Genomic DNA, 18,020 nt, shown 5'->3' on the forward strand with positions numbered 1-18,020 from the left:
GAAGTCTACCATCTCCAATTCTACTAAGTCTGCTACAGTAAGATGATGATACACTTTTACTGGACGTCCCCTATAGATACATCTTGTTATAAATGATTCTCCAACTGGACTGGATACTTCAAAAGGTTCACACAACTATTTTTGGTTCTATCCCAAATTTCTTAGCAATATATGGAGTTACATAAGATAGGGTGGATCCCGGATCTATGAGAGCGTAGATATCAAAAGTGAATATTGTTAGCATACCTGTGACAACATCTCCACGAGCCTCCGTATCCTGACAGACTGCTAGTGCATATAAGCGGTTCGACCACAACCTGCATTACTAGACTTTGCTGCACCACGCCCTTGTTGGGCCTGAGAGTTATGAGGGGTTGCTGAATTAGTGGACTGAGCTACATTGCCTCCATTGTTCTGCTTTGCTGATGGACAATCCCTCAAGAAGTGGCCCTGCTTACCGCACCCGAAGCAACCATTTGTGCCCAAACGACACACCCCCGGATTCTTCTTACCACACGTGTTGCAAGTAGGGTACTTAAGGCCTCTGTATCCCGCACTAGTCTGTGACTGTGAGCCTGATGCTATGAAATTTTGGTTTTTCTTGTTAAAATTGGACCTCTGAACTGGTGCACTAGCTGAAGATGGAGCAGGTCCTGATTTTGATTTCATGAAGAACTGACGATTTCCACCTGCTTGAGATCCCCCATGGCTGAAATTTCCTGCAGACTTAGCTCTCTTGCTGAATTCTCTGTCCTTCTCTCTCTGTAGCCGCTCTTCTTCCTTCAACCTGTCTTTGTTCCCTTGAACAAAGGCAACCATCTTAGTAATGGTCATGTCATTGTTCTGAGCAGCTATATTAGCATCAGCAAACAAGTCATCTGAAAGCCCCAAAACAAACCGCCTAACTCTGGCCCTCATATCACGTACCATTTCCGGAGCATACTTAGCCAGAGAGACGAACTTGAGGTAGTACTCATTCACACTCATATCATTCTGTCTCAGTCTCACAAACTCCAAAGCCTTAGCTTCCAAGACCTCAATGAGTAGAAAATGCTCAAGAAACGCATCTGCAAACTCCTTCCAAGTTGCAGGAGCCGCATCCTCCCCTCGGGACTCTTCCCATGTTTCATACTAAGTGTTAGCAACCTCCTTCAGCTGGTACGCAACAAGATCTATTGCCTTAGTGTTTGTAGCATGCATCACTCGAAATATCTTCTGAACCTCATCAATGAAGTTTTGCGGATCCTCATCCTTTTTGGACCCTATGAAGACTGAGGTTTCATGTTGAGGAATTCCCTGGACCTGGAACTACCCGTCTCATGAACATCACTTGTCCCCTGCCTTTGAGCTTGAGTAGCAACAATATGGGTGAGCAAATGGATAGCTCCCCTAACATCCATGTCTGAAGCACTGGGCACTGAGCCCGATGCAACCCCTTGGGCCGGAGTGTCCTCCTCCTGAGCAGAATTAGTTGTAGCCCCTTGGCTAGTAGCTGAGGCCCTCCTGGTGTACTTTCTTTTTGCAGGCATTTTTCTGAAACACATTCGCATGAGTTAGAAAGATTCCTGAAAGCATAGCTCTAACTGCACGATCTAGAGTACGAAAGAAATGGAACAATCCTAGATGTCTTGGTGGTCAACTGTTTACACGTGTGGCGCACGCACACATATAAAAGTGACCCCACTGGACACAACTTCATATACTTCCTAAGACTCTTGAACCTAGGCTCTGATACCAAGCTTTTTCACGCCCCGAACCATGTCCTGGGCGTAACACGACACTCGATGCCTGACTGCATGTGACCGAGCGAACCAACTGTATGGCTGGATCAACATGTGGTATAATTGTAAGCTAGATGTAAACGTATAACATGATGATTTACTAAAGAGTCTGACTGAAATATCATAGATGAGAAAAATACTGAAAATTCTGCAAGTATAAACGAGTAGCCGACAAGGCTAACACATAAAAGCCTGCTAACATCTGACTAACTGAACTATAGTCTATGAAGCCTCTAAAGAATACTGAAATGCTAACTTTTTACCGAGACAAGGTCTCCGGTATACCTTATTAACTGAAATACTATAATGACTGAAAAGGGGAGGGATAATGCCTCGAAAGACTGGGGCTCACCAATAGCTGATACGAGATGTCCTAGTAAGCAGAGTCGTCAACCTGTAAATAGTTACCTGTATCGCGAGTGCAGGCCCCGGGCAAAAAGGGACGTCAGTACATTTGAGTTGCACTGGTATGTAATAAACAACTGAAGGAAAGAACTGTAAATACTGAAACTAATAACTAAACTAAACATAGGAAGTAAGGTTATGAATAATCCCTCTTCTGAATGATGGACAACTTGTTTATCTGATAATACGGCCTCAGGCCCAAGTATACATATACATAACTACGGCCTCAGTCCCAATGATGCATAAAGCATAAATTACGGCCTCAAGCCCAAATACAGGTGTTCGACATTCAGGATTTAAAATAAGGAACTGAGAATCATGATGCAATACATGATACTGAAATACTGAAACATACTAACTTACATGATACTAAACTGCTGGATAGGACTCATCTGGAATGTGTATTCGTAATAAAGTGATATGTCATAACTGAGACTCATTGAATTACGAAACCACGTCATCTAGAGAATAGAAGTTCTACAACTATTCATGGAACTAAGGCATAATTACTTTCTGAGTAAACTAGTAGTAGTCATAATGGATGGGACGTAGGGAGAATCATTAACATTCCCAAACATAGAGAGTTAGCCTCACTTACCTCAATTTCGCCCCTTAGTGATACTACAATGATCCACAACACTAAGAACCTTCAATCCACAATAGCAATATCCAACGGAACCAATATTAGTAACAAATTCCATAACTTAAGCCATTTAGGCATATTATCAAACACCTTGTTGGCATAAATCTCTACATCCCATCACCATATATTTAGTTCATCCAACTACCACAATTCATCAACAATTTATCCCACCATCATGATTAACCTATTTATAACTTCCAACATCACATATATGACCATCCATCCACACCCAACCAACAAAGTTCCATTAAATAATCATCTATTCTATCTCTATAATAGTTACGTAATTAAATTGGGAATTTATGGTTTCCAATCACCATATCAAGAGTTCTATTACTTATTCATACTCATATTCCCTTAATAAATCCATACATTTAAGTTTAAGGGTGTAGGATTACCTTTTTGGAAGAAATCTTGCAAAGCCCTCCTTTGAGTTCTTGAAGAAATCTCTTGAAGATCTAAGTATTTTATGTGTAGATTTCATCAATAATAGTGTAGAAAATATGGAATTTCACACCAAGATAATGGGGATTTCTTACCTTGAAGATGGTAGGAGTTGGAGGTCTTGAGAGAGTGGAGGAAAACCCTAAGATTTGTCCCAAAAAAAAGGGAAAATGGACCCCGAAATTGTGTTTATAGGCCCAGATTTCGGATGCAGCCTCGGATGCTTCGCATCCCCAGTTCACTCCTCTCAGGAGCTCGGATGCTGACCCGGATGCTATGGCAGCACTTTACTGCCAGCCCCTCTTTTCGGACATGGCCTCGGATGCTTCGCATACGCACACTCCTCCGCCGTCCTTTGGTAATTTGGTCATAACTTCTTGTAGGAATGTCCAAATCACAAACGGTTTGAAGCGTTAGAAACTAGACTCAAAGAACTTTCATTTGATAGGTTGTGCATCACCTAAAACCTTATATATATATGTAGATATGCTCGTCCAAAGTGTGGTCTTGTGCTTACTGATTTGGAATTTTAGTCTATCATGTAATTTTCCAACTTGGCTTAGACTTAGGTCTCTCCTTGGACCCCAAATCACTTATGATATGCCTCGTACACTTATTATCATAACCAATTGATTACCATCACGTTAATACTCATTTAATGCATCCACAACAGATTCAAATTTACGGGGTGTTACACCATTATGGGAACCCCGTGCAGTAGGCTCACTGAAAGATGGTTGTCCGATACGAGTACTCTAGGGTCCTTGGCTAGCTGGAGCACTACGGGTAACCTGAAGTGCAGACTAAAATGGCCGACTGACAAAGCCCTCACCCTAATGGGTCAGAGCCGAAGAATAGAATCCACTAAATCCTCCAGGACCTCGAGGCCTCTTGGCCTCCCTATCCTCCTTCTCCTGATCATGAATATGCTCTAACCTCCTAGCAATCTCCACAACCTACTGGAATGGAGTATCAGTCTGCAACTCCCATGCCATCCCAAGTCTGAGACCATAATTGAGCCCCTCGATAAATCTGCGGACTCTTTCTCTAATAGTAGAAACCAAAGCAGGTGCATGACGAGATAGATAACTGAACCTCATAGCATACTCGGACACGGTCATAGTCCCCTACCGCAACTGCTCAAACTCAGTGCACCACACATCCCTGAGGGTCTGTGGACAAACTCCCTCAAAAACATATAAGAGAACTATGTCCAAGTAAGTGGTGTTGCGTCAACTGGCCTACTCTCCTCATAATCCTTCCACTATATATATGTTGACCCTGTCAGCTGGAAAGTAGTAAGATCAACCTCGCTCACCTCTACTATGCCCATAGTGCGCAGAATATGATGACGCTGATCCAGAAAGCCATGCGCATCCTCAGAAGTTGCACCACTAAAAGTAGGAAGATAATACTTCTTGAACCTCTCTAACCTCTTCTACTCCGCCTCTGACGCTGCTGGCCTGACCTTAGGCTGAACTGCGACCACTAGCTGTACTGACACGGCAATCGAACCCTGATTAACATGAGCCCGTTGCTCTTGAGTATGGGCGGCCGGAGTCTGAGCTCCTCCCCTAGCTTGTGAAATAGCTGGTGCAACTGGGATCAATCCCGCCTGATCCAATGTACCAAACATGCTCAGGAAGTGCGTTAAAGTCTCCGAAAGTCCAGGGGTGGTAACAAGCACCTCCGGTTCTTGCTCCTTGACTGGAGCTACTAGAGGCACCTCAGGTGCTGTAGCAGTAACATGTGCCCCTCATCTGCCTCAACCTCGTCCCTAGCCTCTCACGGCTCTAATAGGGGGCACGGGAGTCTGCTCAACTGATCCGGTAGTACGTGTTCTTACCATCTATGATAGAATATAAATACAAAGGCTCAAACTCTGAAATCAATAAATCCGCACAATAGGAATGAAAGTAGTGGAATTTTCCTAATAGTTTCGTAGCCTATCAAAAATAAGTACAGACGTCTCCGTACTGATCCGCAAGACTCTATTAAACCTGCTCGTGACTCGTAGAGCCTATGAACCTCGAGCACTAATATCAACTTGTCACGACCCAAAATCTCACCTTAAGCATCGTGATGGCACCTAGTCTCTAAAACTAGGTAAGTCGATCAGTAACAACAGCTAAACCAATTAAACATGATACTATGGAGCATAGTTTAATATAAAAGCATAAAGAAAAGGTGATACAAGCCGGCATGGCGATAATCACAATAAATCCCCAAGACTAGGTCATACAGAGTCACGAACTCTAGCTGAATACATAGAAATATCTCAAAAACAAAGATAATACTGTTCTGATCGAGAATTGACAGTATAAACATAAGGAAAGGACTCCAAGGGATTGCGATGATCAAGCAGCTCTGCCTTGAATCCTTGCGATCAAGAAGCTAACACTGCCTGGAACCATTGCCTCCAATACCTGTATCTGTACAAAAATGTGCAGAAATATAGTATGAGTACACCACAGTCGGTACCAGTAAGTATCAAGACTAACCTTGGTGGAGTAGTGACGTGGTTCAAGTCAAGTCACTCAATAATCAAGTAACCTATGCAAAATATCAATATAAAGCTAGCAACGAAAAGCAAGGTAAATAAATGGAACAAAGAGAAATCATTTGGTAAAACAGCAAAATGATCAAAGCACAAATAAAATACAAGTGAAAGAAATTAAGGAAAAACAACGACAGTTCTAATCAACAGACCATTCTGACACAGGATTTACAACAAGAGTCACCCCGAGGCACCACACCTCATAACCGCAAATCTCAATTCAAAAATCACGAATCTTATACACATAGAACCTCGTGTCCATAATATCAATCACCCTCGCACGGCCAAGAACTCGCCACCATATAAGTCATAATTGCATGGACAACTCACGTGCCAATCTCACAATCTGCCCAACGTGGTCACAGGCTCAATATCACGATTCGTTCGGCGTGATCACGGGCTCAATATCACAATCCGCCCGGAGCGGTCACATGCTCAATATCATAATATGCCCGTCATGGGAAAAGGCTTATTATCACAATCCGTCCGGGTGGTCAAGGGCTACCAATCCAAACCATATCGTAGAGAAAGCAGATATACAAGAATACATGTACATGATCAATGAACATCAAGTTTCATCCTCCCGGACTGGTACAGATGACATGTTATGGTGTATGAATGTGCAAGTGTACTATCACAGTTCAAATTATCATGTAATATTAGAGACATCGAGTAGCACATTAGGAACAACACAACCAATAACGTAATATGCATGACAGACACAAAGAAGTCATAAGCCCAAGAAAGAATACCCATTTTCATAAAATAAAAAACACACCCCCCAGGCCATCACATATCATCCCCACATAGACACCCTTATCTCACCGCGTTGATAATATCATAATAGCCACCCCTATCTCTCCGCCCAGACAATATATCAATAGCCACCTGCATCTCTTCACCCCGACAATAACACAATAGCCACCTGTATCACTCCGCCCAGACAATAACACAATAGCCACTTGTATCACTCCGCCCCGATAGTATATCAATAGCTACCCGTATCGCTCCTCACAATTAACAATAAATTCCACCCTTATGCTCTACACGATCAACAATAGTGAAATGCCATCCTTATGCTCTGCACAACATTAATCAATCCCCACAACATGTCCATATATGCCATAATATTGCCAAAATAATAATACCAATATTACAATAAAGCATAGCCCACGGCTGAACAACAATGTATACAGGAATTTCAACAACAACAAAATGAAACGGGAAATAACCCGGCAATGAAAGATATTCCATATAACAACAACTTCAATTAAGAGCATATTAATAACCTAAGAGTCTGAACCAATAAATTTCCACATATTAGCCCGGATACACAATCTTCACCTCGTATACACGTCTTTCACATAATTCAAATAATGCAACTAGACCAAAGCCTATGGGAAAGTTCCCCCACACAAAGTTAGGCAAGATACTTACCTCCAATAAGCTAAAATGATCCACAAATAAGCCTTCCCAACGTGAAACAACCTTCGGACAGCTCGAATCTAGCCAAATAAACTTAATATCATAAATAAAAGCCATAAAAATAATTTCGAATAATAGAGATTTGATTTTTAACGAAAATAAAAAAGTCAACCCAAAAAATCAACCCCGGGTTTGCACCTTGTAACCTGATAAAACTTACAAATTCCGAACACTTATTCCGATACGAGTCCAACCATACCAAAATCATCCAATTCCAACCTCAAATCGGCCTTCAAATCATCAAGTTATATTTTAGAAAAGTTTTTACTAAAATCTCCAATTTCTCCAATCAAATCATCAATCAAACACTAAAATCGAGGTTGGAATCACGAAATATAAATAAATCCGAGTAAAAAATACTTACCCTAATCCAAATCGTGAAAATTCCCTCCAAAATCCCCCAAAACCAAGCTCTCTAACTCAAAATGTGATAAATAACAAAATCCCTTGCAATAGAGTACTATATAAGCACTGCCTAGGTATACACATTGTGATCTCGGAATTACCTTTGCGATCGCGAAGAAAAAAATGCCCAACTGCCAAAAACCTCATACGCCAATGTGATGTACCGATGGCGAACACGATGCCCAAACTCACAATAGCTACGCAAATGCGGCCCAGACCGCGCAAGCGCGATGAACAAATGTGTTCCATCCTTAGCCAAACCTTCCCTCTATGCAAAGCAGCTCCCTGCTCGCGATCGCGATGCACTACCTCCCAAAAGCTTCGCTAACGTGTTCCTCTTTTCGCAAATGCGAAGAACAAAATCCACCTGCAACCAGATAGCTCTCCAAGATCGCATCTTCCTCTTCGCGATCGCGAAGAAGGAACCAGATACCAGCTAATGGCTATCTAAAACAAGAGGAAATGGCCCGAAACTCATGCGGAACACACATGAGGTCCACAGAACCCTGTCGAAAGACACCAACTAATCCCAAAACATACCACGGACCTACTCGAGGCCTCAAATCACACCAAATAACATCAAAACTGTGAATTGCACATCAATTCAAGCCTATTGAACTAATAAACTTCCATCTTTCAAAACTTGTGCCAAACCATATCAAATCACCTCAGAATGACCTCAAATTTTGCATACAAGTTCCAAATGATACAACAAGAGCTATAACAACTAACCACAATCTGAACCCAATATCAATAAAGTCAACTCTCGGTCAAACCTATCAACCTTCCAAACCTTCAATTATCCAACTTTCATCAATTCAATCCAAAACAATCTAGGAACCTCCAAATCCAAATCCGAACATACGACTGAGTCCAAAATTACCATTCGGACCTAACATGTCAAAACTCCGATCTGGGATCAAATACGCAAAAGTCAAACTTGGTCAACTCTTCCAACTTAAAGCTTAAAAAATGAGAATTATTTTCCAAATCAATCCCGAACCGCTCGAAAACTGAAACCAACTAAGAATGCAAGTCATAATACATCATATGAAGCTATTCGCGGCCTCGAACTACCAAATGAAAATGCAAATAATCAAAACTACCGGTCTGGTCGTTAATTGTGTCCATGTCCTTGATAAGTAAGAAGTACGTTGACTTCGTGAGTCAATCCACAATCACCCGAATTGAGTCAAACTTACGAGATGTTCAAGGTAGACATACTATAAAATCCATGTTGATCATCTCCAACGTCCACGTTGGGATTTTTATATTCTGTGTCAAGCCACCGGGTCTCCAGTGTTCAACTTTCACCTATTGGTAATTAGGAAATCTAGCCACAAATTCAGCTATATCTCTTTTCACGTTATTCTACCAATCAATATCCTTAAGTTCATGTACATCTTTGTGGAACCTGGTTGTACTGGATACCTGGAACTGTGAGCCTCGGTCATGATTCTCTCTCGGAGGCTTTCTATATTCGGGACATATAATCTACTTTGGTACCTTAGCATACCATCATTCACCTCAAGAAAAAAATTCCATGGTCTTGTGTTTATGAATTCCCTCCTTAAATTGCAGCAAAAATAGATTATCATATTGCTTCTCCTTAACATCCACTACCAGCGACGAGTCGGCTCTATTTTGCACAATCACCCTACCCTTGCTAGAGTCCGCGAGCCTGACTCCTAACCTTGCCAGCCGGTGAACTTCCTCGGTCGTCGGCCTTTGGTGTGCCTTCATGTGAGCCAAACTACCCATAGATTTCTGGCTAAGAGCATCAATCACAATATTAGCCTTCCCCAGGTGATAGAGAATGTCGATGTCATAGTCTTTAAGTAACTCAAGCTATCTCTTTTGCCTCAGATTCAACCCCTTCTGCTTAAAGATATACTAAAGACTCTTATGCTTCGTGCATATGTCCACATAGAACCCATACAAGTAATGACGCCAATTCTTCAATGCAAACACCGTTGCCGCAAGCTCTAAATCATGAGTTGGATAATTTTTCTCATGGTTCTTGAGTTGCATTGAGGCATACGCGACCACTTTGCCATTTTGCATTAGCACACATCCGAGTGCAACCCTTGAAGCATCACAATATACTAAAAATCCATATGTACCTTCCGGTAAGGTCAACACAATTGTCATGGTAAACCTTGACTATAACTCTTGAAAGCTCCTTTCACAAGCATCTGGTTATTGGAATTTAGCTGCCTTTTGTGATGACTTGGTCAACAGAGAAGCAAGAGAAGAAAACGCCTCCACGAACCTCCATTAATACCCAGCTAAGCCCAAGAAACTGTAAATCTCTGTTAGAGTCTTAGATCTAGGCCAATTCTTCACAACCGCTACCTTTTAAGGATCAACCTTGATTTCCTCGCTAGAGACCACATGACCTAAGAAAGTGACATACTCCATATAAAACTCACATTTCAAAAAATTTGCATACAACTTGTGTTGATCCATAGTTTGAAAAACCGCCCTGAGATAATCAGCATGATCCTCCCGACTTTGTAAATGCACTATCATAAATGAGTTGATGAATAGCTTGAAAACTCGTTTCATAAGATCTATGAAATTTGTTGGGGCATTCGTCAGCCCAATAGACATCATCATAAATTCAAAGTGCCATATCGGGTCCTAAAAGTTGTTTTCAGAATATCCTTCTTTCTTATCTTCAATTGGTGATACACTGATCTCAAGTCAATCTTGGAGAAGTACTTAGCACCTTGCAACTGATCAAGCAGGGCATCTATCCTTGGTAACATGTACTTATTCTTGATTGTGACCTTGTTGGGCTGTCAGTAGTCGATGCACATCCTCAATGAGCCATCTTTCATCCTTAAAAAGAGAATCGGTGCACCCAAGGCGACACTCTTGGTCGAATGAAACCTTTCTTTAGCAAGTCTTTCAACTATTCTTTCAATTTCTTCAATTCTACTGGAGCCATTCTGTAGGGTGGAATTGATATAGGTTGTGTACCGGCAAACATTGATCCCAAAGTTAATCTCCCTGTCTGGTGGGAATTTAGGAAGCTCGTTAGGAAAGACCTTCAAAAATTCATTCACGGCGGGCAGGACTGAAGTGTTGGCTGTCTTAAGGTAAGAAATAAACCTACCCTTCGGCACGAAATCAGTCCCTTTCCACTCAATGATTAGCTTGTCTAAAAACTCGAACATAATTGTTCTGGTTCTGCAATCAAGCTTGGCATACCATGAATAAAGCCAACCCATACCCATTATTATATCAAAATTCGCAATTCACCAATTCATTGAGATCCACTAGGGTTTCCCGACCATGCACGGTGACAACACAATCCCTATAGACCCATGTGACCATAATAAATGCATCAACTAGAGTAGATATGGAGAACGACTCACAAAGTTGTTTCGGTTCTATCCCGAACTCTATTGCAACATAAGGAGTGCCATATGATAATGTACAACCTGGATCTAGGAGAGCATACATATCATGAGATTTAACTATCAATATACCTATGACAACATCTAGAGAAGCCTCTTAACTCTGGCAACCTATTATAGTATAAAATCTACCGGGTCCTCTCGAACCTTATGCACTACCTCTAGATGAACCATGCCTCGCTAGTGCCGGAGTACCCCAAGCTGGGGAAGGTGCATACCCTGAGAAGGGGGAGGTGCTGCAAAAGTAGTAGCCATTGAATTGGCCGGCTGCACCATACAACACTAGCATTCTGTCGGATGAGGGGAAATACTTCTAAATTTGGCCCTTAAGGCCACACCCGTAGCATACACCTAGGCCCATGCAACAAATCCCTGGGTTCTTCCTCCCACACTTAGAACATGAAGGTCTCTATTTTGGATGAGAGCTCCCTCTAGACTGGACCCGCTGAAAGGATCTCCTACTACTCTAACATGGCCTGACATGACTCTATTGCTACTGATTGGGCCCTGACGGTGGTGCACTAGCTTAAAATTGAGCGACTGACTATGATGTTTTGGATAACCGCCTCCTGAACAATGCCTTTCCACCACCACTATAAGAACTAATTAAATTACCTGCTGACCGGGTCATTTTGTTGTTGTATCATTCCATCATGCTTTTCAACTTTCGGGTCTTCGTGGATTGAGAAAATGATACCATCTTCCTATAATTCATGTCAGAGTTCAGGCGGTGGTAGCGGCCTCATTAACGACCAGAAGACTAAGGCCTTGCACAAACCGACACACCTTAGCCTCTATGGTAGGAAACATGTATATAGAATACATCGAAAGGTTCACAAACTTCATGCAATAATCCCACACACTCATATTTCCTTGCTTTAGATTCTTAAACTCTCCAACACGGGCTGCTCTAGTCTCAGCAAGTAGGAAATGATCAATAAAAGCATCGGCGAACTCAATCACTTCGTTGGAGGGTCACCTTTCTTGCGGGACTCTTCCCACATCTTGTACCAAGCATATGATACTTCCCTTAGGTGATAAGAGGCAAATTCCGCCATTTCCGTCTAAGTGGCATGCATAATTCGGATAGTCTTATGCATCACAATAATAAATTCTTGTGTGTCCTTTGACTTAGTACCCGTGAAAACTGAAGGACCCAACTAATGGAATCTTTTCACCCTAGAACTAGCTGAATCCCCTTGGTGGCTGGAAGAAGTGGATGTAGCATTCAGCCTCTGAGCTTAAGAAGCCACGATCTGAGTCAACAACTAGATGGCTCCCCTAAGGGATCTGTCGGAAGCACTAGGATCATAGAATGAAGCTGGAGGGGGAGGTGGAGTATCATTTAGGGGAGGCGTATGTGCATTCTCAGTCGAAATCTAGGCAGGGGTACCAGAAGTAGGAGGTTCACTTGTTGGGGGAGTGCCTTCACTCCTTGCGTGCACAACCGCAGGATCGGTCACTGCATTAACTGCCACTCTTGGGGTGGCACCTTTCCTTTTGGCTACTCTTCGCATTCATCCTAGGCTCCACGTTCTGAAAATTGGAATGACGCACAAGTTTAAAAAAGGCAGTCTTATAGCCAAGCTCTATCACACGATCTAGAGTGTCGAAGAAGGGTACAACAATAACAACAATAACAACAACGAACCCAGCTTATTCCCATAAATGGGTTCTAGGGAGGGCAGTGTATACATAGACCTTATCCCTACCTCATAAAGATAGGGAGGTTATTTCCGATAGACCCTCGGCTTAAGGCACAATGGAGATAAGGCAACAAGTAGCAAACAATAGTAACAACAATACATTAAGGTAACGTGCACGAATGACACAACATGTAATAGTAAAAAATCATGAATAAGATAACACAAAAATAGTCCTAGTACTACTGGTAAACCTAGGATGAACACACTACTAACTGTCAACCTTCAACCCTAATCCTCGACCTCCACGTCTTTCTATCGTGGGTCATATCCTCGGTAAGCTGGAGGAATAACATGTCCTGCCTAACTACCTCTCTCCAATACTTCTTAGGCCTGCACCTACCCTTCCTCAGACCTGCAATGGACAACCTCTCACACCTCCTGACCAGAGCATCTATGTCTCTCCTCTTCACATGCCCGAACCATCTCAGCCTCGACTCCCGCAACTTGTCCTCCATAGATGCCACTCCTACCTTGTCCCTAATAACTTCATTCCTGATCTTGTCCTTCCTAGTATGACCACACATCCATCTCAGCATCCTCATCTCAGCTACTTTCATCTTCTGGACATGGGACTTCTTGACGGGCCAACACTCAGCCCCAAACAACATAGCGGTCTAACCACCACTCTGTAGAACTTGCCCTTAAGTCACGGTGGCACACTCTTATCACACAAAACCCCCGAGGCAAGCCTCCACCTCGTCCACCCCGCTCTAATACAATGGGTAACATCCTCGTCAATCTCCCTGTTGCCTTGAATAATCGACCCAAGATACTTGAAACTATCTCTTTTGGGGATAACTTGAGTATCAATCTTCACTTCCACTCCTTCTTCCTGTATCCTATCACTGAATTTGCACTCCAAGTACTCAATTTTTGACCTACTCAACTTAAAACCCTTATACTCCAGCGTCTGTCTCCAAACATCCAACCCCTAGAGTGTCGAAGAAGGGTAGCATTCCTAAATGTCCAAGTAGCCTCCTACTTATAGATGAGATTGACTACACAGTGATAAGAAGGACTCTACTAGACATGACTTCGGGACATCCTAGGGTATTTTAAAACCTTAGACTCTGATACCAAGCTTGTCACGCCCCAAACTTGGGGAGCGACACTCAACCAAGGTAACCCAAACAAGCAAGCCTACATAGTGCCTAGAAATAATACGTAGTATACCGCCAAGAACATAGAAACACACAAGTTTATTTCCATTACTTATAGAGTCTCATTGATAGTTGACAAAAAGTATACAAGTCAATAGTTTTAAGTGGAAGCAATATGACAAAAAAGTATTTAAATTTTCCATACATACATAACCCACAATTTGTCTATATAGCCTCTAAACTATCACGAGTAAGGTAAAGAAATGTCGGTGACAAGATCACCACAGTCAGCTGAAGAGAGGGTACACTTCTATCATGAATCTATTAAAGATGCAGTGATCCCAGCAAAAGAGACGTTTGTACATATAGAATAGTACCAGTATGTAAATCTAAGTACCCTCACATGAAAATGGAATGTCAACATAATAAGAGAATACATGGAAATAGGGAGAAAAATCAATAAAAATGAGTGTGTCATGTTAAAACATAAGAAAAAAGTGTAACATGAGTAAAATCTTCAAATAAATAGTTACATTTAGTTGGGAGATCATTAGTTACCGATATAGGAACATATAACCACCATTGTATAGTATGGTGTCTGATCTCAGCCCGATCGGCTAAGCCGTCTCACCACAATGCCATATGGATCGACGTGTCTTTGCTAGCGATACATTCATCCCAATTAAGGGGCATAATCTCATCATAGTGCGAGTGGAATCATTCCCAATCGTCTTCTTACACCGGCACGTGCAGTTTTGTGTATAGATATTTTGCAACCTATACCTTCTCGGTTACATAAAAATACTCCCAAAAGATATTTCTTCAAGACTTCTGATAAAACCTTTTCTTTCATTCACTTTTGGACATACATATTCATTCTTATTTTAGGCAAAAATGATCACATATAATCTTCATTCTTTCATTTATTCACATGCCATGAAATGTTTTGAAGGTCATAAAAATGTATCTAAAATATTGAAAAGCTATATCTACAAATACATGAGTACATGAAAGCTTAAACGCTTGAAATAAATTTTAAAGATGAGAGCATAACGATTTCAAGTGTAACATAAATCGAGTTCATATACATTTGGCAATTCAAACATTTCAGGCAATTCAAAACAAAAGGGATAGGAACTTGAACACACAATGCTTGGAGTTGATAAGGAGTTCATGGAATCTAATTCTATGGGAAGAGTTTAGCCAAAGATACCTCAATAAGCTTGTTAGTGATCCTACAACCTCCTACTACTCTTACAACTTTAATATACAACAACAAAATTCAATTAGACCAATATTACTAAGAATTTTCATATTTTGGATCATTTAGGCTTTTTATCAAACACATAATATGCATATTTATATACAACCTCTTTCAATAGAATTTGTTCATCTAACTACCACCTTTCATACCAATAATTCACCTTAAAATCATTCTTAGGCAACCCACAACCTCCATTAGCACATGCATGCCCAACAATTCACTCCCAACCCATCAATCTCATCAATTAAACCATTTTATAATCTCTACAACACCAACACAATTTAGGTTAAGCACTAATATTTTCGATCACCATGGCGTAAGTCCTAACACATATTTCTTACATAAATAAATACCATAAATTAGTTAGAGCTGGTAGACATACCTCTTGTAGTCAAACTCTTGAAAATCTCAACTTGTGGTGTTCTTGACCAACTTGAAAATTTCAATGAAAACCTATGAATTTTCAAGATTAATCATTGTTAATATATGTGTTTCGGAGTAGTAATTGACTCAAAATACTCCAAAAATATTACCTTAATTCATGGAGGAATGTATAGGACGGGTTCCCTTTGTTAGACCAAGCCCTAGCTCAAAGAAATGAGTTAGCCACTCTCTCTCCGTGACTTTGGGGGATATTTATAGGGTCCCCGTGACAGAAAAAACTTTCTTCTATGCGTTGTTGTTCACTTGACAAGCCCAATGCGCAACTGAGTATGCACATGGGACAATGTCCCGTAAAATAGCCATAACTTTCTGTAAAAGTATCCAAATGACAAACGGTTTAATGTGTTAGAAACTAGACTCAAAGAGCTTTCATTTGATAGGTTTGCCACCATATAAATCTGTATACTTTGGGAGTGGTACTCGTGTGAAGTCAGATCTTGTGTGAACTCATTTGAAACGTTAGCCCTTTGCATAGTTCCCTACTTGGCTTAGTTTTAGGGCTCTCCTTAGACCCTAAACCACATCCAATATACCTCCTATATTTACTATCATGATCATCTAAGTTTGTTGTGGTCCATAATCTCTTATCGAAGGCAAATCAAAAATTAACCGACTCATGAACGTGCTTTAAGTTCTCAGATTTATAGGAAATTTTGAGGGGCCTTATGCCTATATTTACTTTTGTCAAATTTTTAGCCATTTTCCTCCAGTAGTAATGACTAGCTATTTTGTTTTGGTGACCATAAATTTTTTCATGAGTATTCTAGTTCAAATAATTATGAATTAACCTAAAATGGGTCACATTTGGCAAAATATAAAGAGAGCACCAAAAGTTAGGTTTATTCAAGGGATTTTTTACTATTGGTACAAAAATTAAATAATAACTTGGTTTAGTGAGATTTGTGAGTTTCAAAAAGTAGCTTGTGTTTTTGATGTTTAGCTTAAAGTATATATATTTTTATGTATATCGCCTCATATTTTACTTTTGTTTCGTGAATTTAGGATGTTAAATGTGTTGATTTATGTTAATTTGATGTGTTTTTATGTGTAGGAATGATTCGGGAGCAATTGGGGGCGAAACGCGCAAGATTTGAGCCAAAACGGACGAAACCGGGAAACTTGCGAATTTGGGCGCAGGTGACGCGAATTTTGTCCTATTTTGTCCTATTTTGCCCGGGACACGGTTTATTCGGCCCTAGACCTATCCAACACGTATAAAGGCAAGACTAAACCTATTTTTTTGAGGGAGGACGCCACTTTTGAGGATATCTAACATTCTTTGAAGGGAGTTTCACGTGGGGGAACACACACCACGCTTGGAGGAGGCTTCTAACTAGTTTTTCTTCTCTTCTCTTCTTTTAGTTTCATAGTTTATTTGTTCTAGAGTTGTTGGGTGCTACATGAATGTTGTAGTTTGAAGCTTGAATTGTTCTTATTATTTTATAATATTGGTTTATTTATTCAATCTTGCGCTTAATTATTTGATTGCTTGATCACCAATTGAATACTATCTACGAATCTAGGATTGAACTCGGGAGAGGGAATTCTAGATTGCATATAAGATTGAGTAGAGCACGATCTTAACTCTTAGGGGGAGCGAATTTGCGGTTAGGATAGGAATATACCTAATCGCCTTGCTTGGTTATTATACGGGAATTATAAATGCGTTCTTGTTAATCCTAATTCCATAGGAATATAGGCGTTAGGTTAGCTTGAATAGGCGAGTTGTACTTCGGGAGAAGGCTACGAGCAATATTAACCCCATCAATCAATAAACCAGATAAATTAATTAGACGATTTAAGTAGAAATCTCAACGGAATTGTTAGCTAACCCATAGCTCTAGAATATTCACTCACATTGAATTCGTCTCTATAATTCACCAACTTGTTTTCTTTAATCTCTTAGTTTACTACTCTAGATTATCTTTAGTTAAATATTCATACGTTAGGATTCGCTTGAATAGATTTATTGTTTGGTTTAATTTAGTTGACAGTTAATCACTAGTCCCTGTGGGTACGATATCTAGACTTACAATCCTATATTACTTGTCGACCACGTATACTTGCGTGTGCGTTTGGGAGCAACACTTTTGTTATAAAATATGTACGAATTCGGTCAAAATATATAACTTATATATGCTCTTTTGATAATTTTTTGTAATATAAAATCCTGCTAAAACATAAAACTTGCATATAATTTTTGTTGTATACAAATTTGATCAAAACATATAACTTCCATATAATTATATTATTGTATGTATTTTGCCTTCCTCTTCTAATTTTTGTCCAAACTTTTCAGCCAAAATCAACTCTAATCTTCACCAAGATCCCATAAATTGAGATATAATCTTCAATGGATAT

The sequence above is a fragment of the Nicotiana attenuata genome, chromosome 3 (assembly GCF_001879085.1).
Source record: "Nicotiana attenuata strain UT chromosome 3, NIATTr2, whole genome shotgun sequence".
NCBI classification, from domain to species: Eukaryota; Viridiplantae; Streptophyta; class Magnoliopsida; order Solanales; family Solanaceae; genus Nicotiana; species Nicotiana attenuata.